The sequence below is a fragment of the Oenanthe melanoleuca genome, chromosome Z (assembly GCF_029582105.1).
Source record: "Oenanthe melanoleuca isolate GR-GAL-2019-014 chromosome Z, OMel1.0, whole genome shotgun sequence".
In the NCBI taxonomy this organism is placed as follows: Eukaryota; Metazoa; Chordata; class Aves; order Passeriformes; family Muscicapidae; genus Oenanthe; species Oenanthe melanoleuca.
Genome location: NC_079362.1, coordinates 39,172,366 through 39,183,107, shown reverse-complemented (window position 1 = coordinate 39,183,107; position 10,742 = coordinate 39,172,366).

The following is a 10,742-nucleotide window of genomic DNA, read 5'->3' as shown; positions in this document are numbered from 1 at the left end:
AGTGGATTTGTGCTTGCCATATATTAATGCTAGGATATAGTAATAGCAGAGGTGAATTTAAGTGCTCATGGTTAAAAAAAGAGTCAAGTACAACTCTGAAAAAACCCATGTGAAGTTCTGTACAAAGACATAGGAAAGCCATGCTCATTTTAAGCTCCATTAGCAGCACAAAGGGATAGAAGAAGCTGATACTCTACTTGACACTAGCAGCAGTGCCAAGGCTCACTCACATCAGAGGGCCTGGGCTTCCTGCCAGAGGGCCTGCCAGCAGGAAAACTGGTAGTGGTGTTGTGAGAACAGAAGAGCACATAAATATTAAAAACAGATACCAGGCCAAAACAGCAAATAAGGCTGTCCCTGTTTTTATGCAGCAAGAACTCTGAGACCAGGTTTTACTTCTTCAGTGTCATGGATGTGTAATTCAGTGCCTTTCCATCCAGATACAAGTGTTGCAGTTTCGGTGAGCAGCAGTTCTGTGGCAGAATCTTCATCTGCAGGACAGAATCCTTTGATTGCAAATTCATTATTTATAGGCAAGTCACTTGAAGAGAGAGTGAAAATTAGCCTCAGAGAATTGCTCAGCAGCACTGGTCCTTGCAGATTTTTTTTTCTGGACAAAGGCTGACAGAGCACAATATGCCCTAAGAAGACTTCCCTCATTGCCAGAGATTTTCGTCTCAGGACACTTAATTCATGCTAAGGTTTGTTTGCAGCCTTGTTTGCCCACAGAGATGAGGAAGTGTATGTTCCAGAGCTGTATGAGTAAGGTCAATGCCAACCACAGATTTCTATACTCAACAACTACAGATCCCTGTATGCAACTCATGTCTCCAGCAGCTTTTTGAAATAGTCCAAAGGTCAGCAATGGCTGCCAGTCTAATCTGCTGTAAATGTATGCTAAATATAGTGAAAGTGGTAAACCAATATTTCTGCACCTCTCAGCCAGGTAGGCACTTCTAAACCAAGTTTTTAACAGGACAGTGTCCTTGTGTCATCTGCATATTGGAGAGAAAAACCCCATAGGGTCCTATATCTGTGTTCAGCTTTTTCTTCTGTCAAATTAAGTCAGTCCTTGGTTCTTATTTGTTCTTCTCTGTTTGTGTTTCAGTTTTGGGTCTGGTTTGTTTGTGTTTTGTACAAGATAATCATACAGAGAGAAATTTATTTGTTTGAATCATGTCTCTTGCCATAGGTGTGCTGCCTTTCTTCACTAAATTTGTATTTTAATTATCAATATTATTGGTGCTCCCAGGGGTTTCATGGAGCTCAGGATATCTCACAGCAGCAGATATCTCTTTTGGGAGATCTATGTCAGAAAAAAAGACGTGGAAAAATACATTTTAATATCACACAAAAAGCTTGCAGGTATTTCAAAATACACAATCTATATAATAAAAAAAAATAGAATTACACCTGATGTTGAGCTGAAATAGTATAAACAGGAGTATGCAATTGAAATTGGCATCATTTCTGAGCAAAGAAATAGCAAATGTTATTTCCATAGTGCAGGCATTAGGAAAATAGGGTGAGATAAAGCCTGTAGTCATGAAATGAATACATCTCAAAGGGGAAATGGGGGAGCAGATCTCCAGTACAGGCTAATCCTTAGCTCATCTAGCTAGTAGATCACAATGCTAATTTAAACTCTGAAGAAGGAAAGAAACCCAGAACTGGTCACTCTTCCTTGTGTCAGCAGCTTGTCTCCAGCAGACAGAGTGGTGATCTCAGGGCTTTGGCAGGCATTGCTGGCACAGAGCCATCAATATTAATCTGGCATTCTGATAAAAGGCTTTGCTTCTTCCTGAAGAGGCGTGATTAGCACTGTTCCTTCATTTAGTGTTACTGCAAAGCTTTAACCTTTCTTACAAAGAAAATGTAGAAAATTGACTCCCCAAGCACCAATTCACCATCCCAAGCAGCTGCAGTTCCTGAAGTGAAATGTGGCTGCCAGGGGTCTTATAATGGCCATCAAAACCTACTTCAGGATCTTTAACTAGAAGTAATAATTTTCATTAGTTTTTTTATCTGTATAGAATAATATGAAATGGTGCAGGCCAAAATCTGACCTCAGTTACACCTTGTTAAATCTAGAGGAATACTTCAATAGCTGTAAAAGGAATGTAAACTCTAAGTGGTCTGTAGCCTGAACGTCGAGAACATAAATAGGAAATTTGCTGTCACTTCACACCAAGTCAATAAAGCTAACACAACTATACTTTATTTCTTTTAAGATAAATGTTAGTGGCTACAAACATTTATTTTTCATATTTACAAAATATTTCTATACAAATGAATACAAATACAAATGAACAAAATACAAGCAAAGAAGAGAAAAGGTTTGTCAAAAATGTGATTGCTGCTTTTATGATACTTTTGTATTGAACCCTATTAAAAAAAATCTGTTCTTTGTTGCCATAGCAATACATTCCCAGGGTGAAATTATATCATACTGCTTTTCTTCTAGGTTTCTGCTATGTGCTATCACCACCCACTCTCCTTCATTACAGTCAATAATCAGCAAAACCTCCCCACCCCCAGCCTTTATTCATCTGCATGTTTTGGGTTGGAGGATGCAATAGTTATTGTTTTGACAGGTGTAGAGAAGCCAGGCGAATTCTCAGTGTGCTGAGGAAGCACAGGATGTGCTGCCTGAATTGTTTCCAGTCCGGTCCCCTCTGACAATGCCTGTGAGCAGCCGTCCATCCGCAGTCCTGTATCTCTTCTGCACATGCACTAACTGCTGGTGTCAGCTCCACAGCACTGCACTGTGTCTCTTGGGAGCGATGGGAACAAGCACCTACGCTAGCCTGGAAATGCCAAAATTATTTCAAATTTGAAGTAGAACCCCGATTTTCTTAGGTAAAATGCTGTTGCATTGACTCAGTGTGTCACCTTTCCCTTGCACCGCAGCAACTTCAAAATTAACACCTCCATAGCAGACCGATAGGCCAAGCAGAGCTTGCAGAACGCAAATACTGAATACTGGAACACAATGTAATCTAATTTTAACAGGCTTGTACCAGGAGAAAAAAAAAAACATCCTGGCTTCCATGTAATTATTCTGAAACAATGTATAATTTCTACTCTCACGCTCAGTATCTAGCCCTGCATTTGACCTGTATGGATATTTCTCCTAGGCTGGATTCACACATGCCTTTTCTTTAGCACTAAATCACCCCAAGTCAAATGGTTAAGTTAAACAGTTAATTCATGTTAAATACTGACCTTGTTTAAATTATCCTGTATCCATTACTTCAGAGGACCCAACCAATTTATCGTACTGATTAACAGCAGCTGAAGAACTAACCCTGGATAACATTCTTAAATTTAATATTACAGAATAGCTTTCACTTTATTTGGAATAGAAGTTAGTGCTCTCTGATGTTTCTTCATGTTCTCACTACTCACTGCTGCTTGAAAGGCAATACAGCTGCAGATTTTCTAAAGCCATGGCAGAGACATGAGCTTCCTCCTCCTCGGGTCTCGATCCTTTTCCATTACCACTGGTTTTTCTCCAGAGTCAGAGCTCCTAATTATGCATCTGAGTCACCAACCCACCCATCTCCCTCACTTGGATTCAAGGCAGTCTCTCCCCTTGAACAATATTCACCAGGTTTTGAATTGTAATTTCTAGTATTTAACCTGAATTTCCTCATAAGTCTTTGCTATTCTTTCATGTATCCTCACTAGATTTTTTTCTCATTGGCCAGATTGTAAAATATCTTTGTTTACATACTGATATGTAATGTTAAAAACATAAATAAATAAATAAAGACAGAGAGAAAGAAAAAGGTGCTTTGAAAGTGCTTTGCATAGTATTATACATTAGGTCTTTGCAACAGCCTGATAGCTGAAGGTCATATCTGCATGACAGAACTCTTTCTCCTTGCCTGTCAGTTAAATTAGTTGCTAAATATGGTTTCAGGTACAAGGCCCATCATTGTTAATGCATGTCTTTGTTAATTCAAGAATAAGATGTTCTGAATGCTTGCTTCTCATTTAGTAATTCTTTGTGGATACAATGGTACCTATTTGAGCAATATGCATATAAATAATGTATAATTTTTGTAATGTGAATAAGAATGAATCATGATGCTAGTTTTCTTATGAAAATACTAGAATGAAGTTCTGTATTTTAGTGGTGGACTCATGCTGCTCCCTATGTATTGAAGCCAGGGTGAGATTCTGGATTTGAAAAGCAGTCCCCTTATTTAACCACATAAGTTTGACTTCACTCTTCATTCCACAGGATGCTGCACTCTCAGGTGCTCTCCCAGCCTGTACTTGTGCGAGCAGTGGTTTACTCCACCAGATTAAGAGTTTGTATTGTCTAGCATCTAGACCTCCAGATCTGCTTTGGTGAATCTCAGCTTCAGATTCTTTCAAGAAATTTCTATTCTGATGGGGGGCTGTGACAATCACTAATAAATAATACAATATATTTTGGTTTTTGCAATACAGCACTGCCCCCACTTGTCACACCTGTTCTGATTGTAGCTGAGAAGCCTCTAGGGTATATGGAGAAGGAAAATCCTCCAGGGACTCAGGATGTAAAATCCTACTGGCACAGTTGAATATGTAGGTATATGGCTGCTGCTTTTCCTTTGAAAATTGTACAGAAAGAAAATAATCACTAAAACACACAGCGGTAACCCATCCATTGTAGTACCTGAAGTCATTAAATCACTTGTTCAGCTTTATTTGTAATACAATAATAAATCAATTTAAGGGATTAAAGACTAGATTAATTGAAGGCATTCTGGAAAGGATTCATTCAGCTGAGAAAAATGGTTTTGACCCTCCTTTTCACACACTCTGAACCACACAACATGGGAATTGCTCACTACTGGTCCTCAACTTTACATATACATCCTGTGTTAATTTGGAAATTATTAGTTTGTCCCAGAGTCCTTCTGCCATCATTTTTACTCCCAGCTAGGCCAGCAAAGAGGTGCCATGAGGTAAACTGTCAAGACTTTCTGTTCCTCAGCAGGCTTTTGTAACCAGCCGCAGCAAGGTGGGACATGCTTAGGTTGTGTTACCTTGAACTAACAGTGCAACTAGGTAAAAATGAAGTGGAGGGGGAGGGTCTGAGGAGACAATGGCTGAGCATCACAACCAGTACCACTTATGCCAGGCAAACTTTAGGATCCAACTCAGAAACTGGAATCTCATCAGAACAGACATTTTTCTATACCACAGGAAACTTCATTAGAATTAGAATGATTAGAATATTGAACAATATACAGCATCTCTTAATTAGCTCTCCAAGGTTATTGTCATTTACATAACGGAAGCCTCTTGTGGTTTTTTTCCTCTTGCTAGATGAGTCTACCAGTTTGCAGAAGTTCAATTGTGGTTCTGCCTAGCTCTCTGCATGACATACACACACACACACAGAGGAGCACTTGGCACAATCAGAGTATGTTGTGGGCAGTACCTGGGCAAAGGAATCACACACAAAGGAAACTAAGCACAAATATCCAATTTATCTCTTCAGAAATTAAGCACAATTGTTTCATTGTCTGCTGTACATGTAAGCAAGATAGGCAGATGGAATATATGGGCATGAAACATGCCAAACATAATTACTTTATCTCCTAACATCTAGATGAAAATTCTATACAACTCCTATTTGTTATAGATTCATGCTTAGGGTTGTTTTGTTTTCAGTGATGCCCAAATACACAGAGCAAATGCTGCAAAACAGTCACAGACAGGTTTGGGTTTTTTTTCTCAATGATTTTGTACATAGGCATTTCACAAATAGCTGGAGAGTGCTACTCCTTTAACACTCCACCTATAGCTTGTCAGGGTGCCAGGCAGCTGATGTGTTCATCCCAGTTCATGATTTTCAAGCTGCTGTTCTTGATTCCCCAGTATTTTGAGCAACCTGGATCATGTACTAATCCTAAAAGAAAAGTCTCCCACATTTCTACCTTTAAATATCACCTCCTATATCTGTTCTGGTTTAGCACTACTCTTGCACTGTCAGCTTTTCTCCAACAAAAATTGTGACAGGCACATGCAAGCAGCAGTGTGATTTTTGCATGAGTGTACAGATTTGAGATTCCTGTGGTAAATGTGCTTTCAAAGCCAAAGAGATAGCAATACTTGCTGTAGTAACAAGGTCTTTATTGTGGACTCCAGAGTGGTATGTCTGTCATGCCAGACCTGCTGAGACAGAAAAAATCTGAGGCAGCAGTTAAAAGCATTAATGACTTTAAATCCAGATTTTCACAGCACATCCTCGAAGGAAACACTATCGTGTAGGTGTCTTGTCTCACGGTATCTGACAGTGTCTAACTGGAATAAGGAGTTAAGTGTTAGGATAACATCTTTTTTCAGTCTTCATCACTTATTTCAAGTCTGTGCACATCACGCAGATCCTACAGATATTCTTCATGTACAGTTTAGTCATGTTCAAAAAAGAAAAAATATTTCCAGCAGCTAAATATACATCCATGGTTTGGGGATTAAACCCTATATCCAGCCTGCACTTCCCATGCCTTATCTGTGGAATTATTACATTGAATACTACTCAGCATTTATTTCTAAGGATAAGTTTATGACCACCACATTACCATACTGTGCCAGAGGAATTTGGACCCACAGGTGTCTTTGGCAGGCAGTGAGCCAAGGCCATGTGTCAGCAAGCACATTTACATTCTCACACATCAACAGGAAAGTGGTGTGGGAAGTTTGGTGGGTTCCAGCATCAAAATAAACCACCACAGGCACTATCCCACCCATGTCTTCTGCCTTTCACATGGGTTTCTCTAAAGCTGGTTCTTGTCTATGGTGAATTCCTGTTTAGTATCTGCAAGTAAAATTACTTTACACCCAGCTGTTACAGAGGTATAGGAAAGGATAATTCAAGAAATCAGTGCATGCAAAGTATTTGGGGAGCACTGAATGAAAGTCATTATATAAATTTGAGTTCCCTTATTAACTGGTATATCCCTTATTCTTTTGTATATATGTATACTTTGATTTCTTTGTTTCTATACTAACGAGAATTGTAGAGCGTCCCTTAAAAAAGAAAAGAGAATGAACAAAGATAGGACAGGAAATGCTACCTCATCCTGTTATCCATTACCCCATGAAGCTTACTGATCTGAGTAAATATGTTTTTGCTGTATCATATATTACTGGTAGGTCTGATGAACTTTTGTATTTCAAAGCTGAGTGGCAGAAACTGTAGTGCCTATTGCGTAAAAGCTGATACAAAGCTCATTGTTTTATCTCAGTAAATGTTATAAAATTTATTATTAAACATGCATATCACAATACTGAGATGCTAATCAAGTTCAAGGTTTATAGTGCAATATACAGTAAAATAAATCCCTCATTGTCCTTGTAAAATTCTCGAGGTAGCATGAGAACTACCATGAATTTCCAGCAAGTGCTCTTTTGCCCTCTTCTTTCAAATGTAGGTTTAGAATATCCTTTGGCCAGACTGAAGAAAGTTTACAGAAAATGCAGGTGCATATTTGATTTGTTTTGTTTTTGTGGAAAATCAAACTCTTTGAAGACAGAATTAAAAAGTCAAAGCCCAAAGGATTAAGTCATGCTACTTTAGGATATATATATTTTTGCCCTGCAGAATATGTTATCCTATATGCAACAAAAAGATATACTATTCAAAGTGATATTTTAACTTAACGTAAGAAAATACACATCTACCTTACTGAAATTATACATTAACACAATCTGTCAAAATGTTTTGACTTGGAGTAAACATTCTTTTCAGAAAGAAACACTTCTGCCAAAAAAATTAAAATCAATCACTTGCAGATTATTTTCTATTAAATTAACAGACAATAACACAGCTACATGTAAGAATTATTAAAAGTCAAAGGAATGTAATTGCCATTTAGCCCTGATTTTGATTAGTGATTATTCTTGGGTCATTTGTCAAAGGCTTTCATGATCATAGTTCAGCTTCATGGAAAATGATCCATCCACTGCAGATGTGAGTCTTCCTGCTTCCATCAACAGCCTGCGTTTTTCAGTAGAGAAAAGCACGTGTTGGGGTATGTACATGGTATGGGTCCCTGATGACTAAACACATGAGTTGGCAGGTACTAGGTTAGCTATAAGTCTCTTGGGAGATGAAAAAACCCTTTTTTATTCTTTTTTTTTTTTTCCTTTTCTTTTTTTCCCCTGAGGAATTGACATAAATACCTAGAGAATAAAAGAGGCACTAATCATTCTGAGATGCTTCCAGACAGTGATGCTGATGATAATTTTCCATGAACTTCATTTCTACGTGTCTTCCAAAATACAGCAATTAATTTTTTTTCCATTTTAAACAACACAGTGTTTTGTTTACTGATTGAAAGCCTAAGGAATTATTTTCCCTCCTAGAAAAATTTACCCTGTACCGCTTAATTGAGTCTAGTTACTTCACTAAAAGCACTGCCTTGTGAGGCTAGAGGTCCTACCTTGTTAGCAGCTTCAGGCCTTTGTGAATCAGTGTTTCCAGTCTACTTTCTGAGTGATGCAGGACCTAATCACAGAAGTCACTGGCACACCTGGAACAACTTTTCTAGGAAAAGTGCTTTGGGTTTACTAAACTCAGTGGCTCAGTGACACCAATTGTCACCTTCCAATTATGCTATCATCCCTGATGTTTGTGATGGATAAGGAAGCTCAATTTTCAGGGGCAGTAACTAGACTCCTTTGTGAGAAATTAAAATAGGGATAGAAAACCTATGAATCAGCAGAGGATATCACACATAACACAGGAAATTGCTTCTCTGGTCATGCTGAAAACAAATACTGATCTCTTAAAAAGAAAATAAGTAATACACAAAAGAAGTAATAGCCAACCTAAGTAATTTATGTTCTTCGCCATAATTAGGGTCTTACGTTATTAGGAGAGACATGTTACCTGGAAACTAATCTGTCAGTGATTTTGAAAAGATTTATCCTGGAACAATACATTTAGAAAGCCTCCTTGTCTATTAACTTAGTGTAGAAAAGGCTGCGTAGCTTCAGGAGCCAAGTGACTAGAGAGTGCTGTAAATCACTTGACTTACAGAAACAATGTAGCTTTCTTTTCACTCAACACTGCTTGGGGATACACATACTCTGCAAATTTGATTCTTTGTAATATTTACTGAGAAACAGAAACACTTGCTTTTCAACACAACAAAATGTACATGAGACACTCCACACAGTAATCTGGCAGGCACAAATCTCTCCTTTGAAAACACATTTGTTGTTACTAATCTTACTTCTGAGCCTCTTTCACACTGAAATAATCAGTATCACTCCTGATTTACAATGGTGTTAGTGAGGAGTTAATCTCACTTTATTATTATTTCTGTTATATTACAATAAGTGAAAAAAATCACACTGGCTTGAAATCATGGAACCATGAAATCATGGAGATTCTGCCACCAAGTTTATTAGGGCTGGATTTCATCCAATATGCTCTTAAACCTGCAAGCATAAACCACAATCATAATTGCTGAATTATATTTGACAGCAATTTAGAATTATTTATTCTGTTTACTACATGTACAATTCAATATAATTCTCATGAACATCGATGAGCATTTTGAAGGCACAGCAATGGGGCTGGGTTTTCACCTCGACTAACTGCTCCCAGACTGCCAGGCGAGTCCCACCAAGAACTGGCAAGCCCTTTGAAAGTGGACTGAATCAGACAAAACCAGGTGAATATGTCTCTGGAAAAACAGGAACAGTGCTTCTGTTGGCAAATCTCTTCTTTTGTGCCTGTATATACCATGGCATGGATATGCCATTGTGGCTGACTTCCCTCAAGCGGAGCATGAATCCTCCTCCTGCCTACAAACGTGGGGACCTGCACTATTGCTGCTGCACAGGAGTACTCAAACACAAACCTCCAGTCACTGAGGGGCCTGGACAAGAGAATTCAGGCATCCCAGACCGAGATGGACAGGGGGCAATTGAAAGATTTTCAGTTTATAATACAGTTATTTAGTGAAAGGAGAAAGAGAAACATTTAAACAATTCATTTTTCTGTTCTTCCTTTGCATCTTGGTAATTATCTCAGTTATTGTGTATTGATTCGAATGTGCACCTGCTTTACTTGAATCAATAAAAGACTTTAATTTCCTTCAGCTGGAGTAGGGCTGGGACATAAAGAGTAATAATGAATTGCACGTTTGAGCTCTGCTTGCAATGCAAAATACATACAAGATACAAGCAATCTTGTATGAACCCATGGCCTCCATAAAACATACCAAAGTAAAGAAATTAAAAACCCCTGAAGATCAAGCAAGGTTGGAGCGTTGGAAATTCCATGGTCTGACTACACTGGTTGTCCTTATTTTCAGTAAAGGAACAGTCTCCAAAAACAAAATGAACTTTTGAACCTGTACCCAGTGTTTGTTAAAAGCCTGGAGCTGTGTTGAAAATCTGACAGCCTAAACTGTGTGAGTCATGACTTTGAAAACCTGTTAAACATGTAGAAGATGGGCTGAGCAAAAGGCAGATCATCCGTGCTCCTGCATCTTTGGTTGTCAATGACAGAGGGGTGCATAGTTCATAATCTAAACTCAGGCTGAGACGCCACCGTGCTGCTCTCTTTGCAGGTGGTCTTGTGTAACTTCACATCCAGCAACCCAACCAAATACCCTTCCTTCAATTTACAGATGACCTTAATGGAGGTGAAAAGCATCTTTGACACTTGCACAAGGTCATACTGTAATTCACTCAGAAAATATCAGGGATTCTGTGCTTGTTGA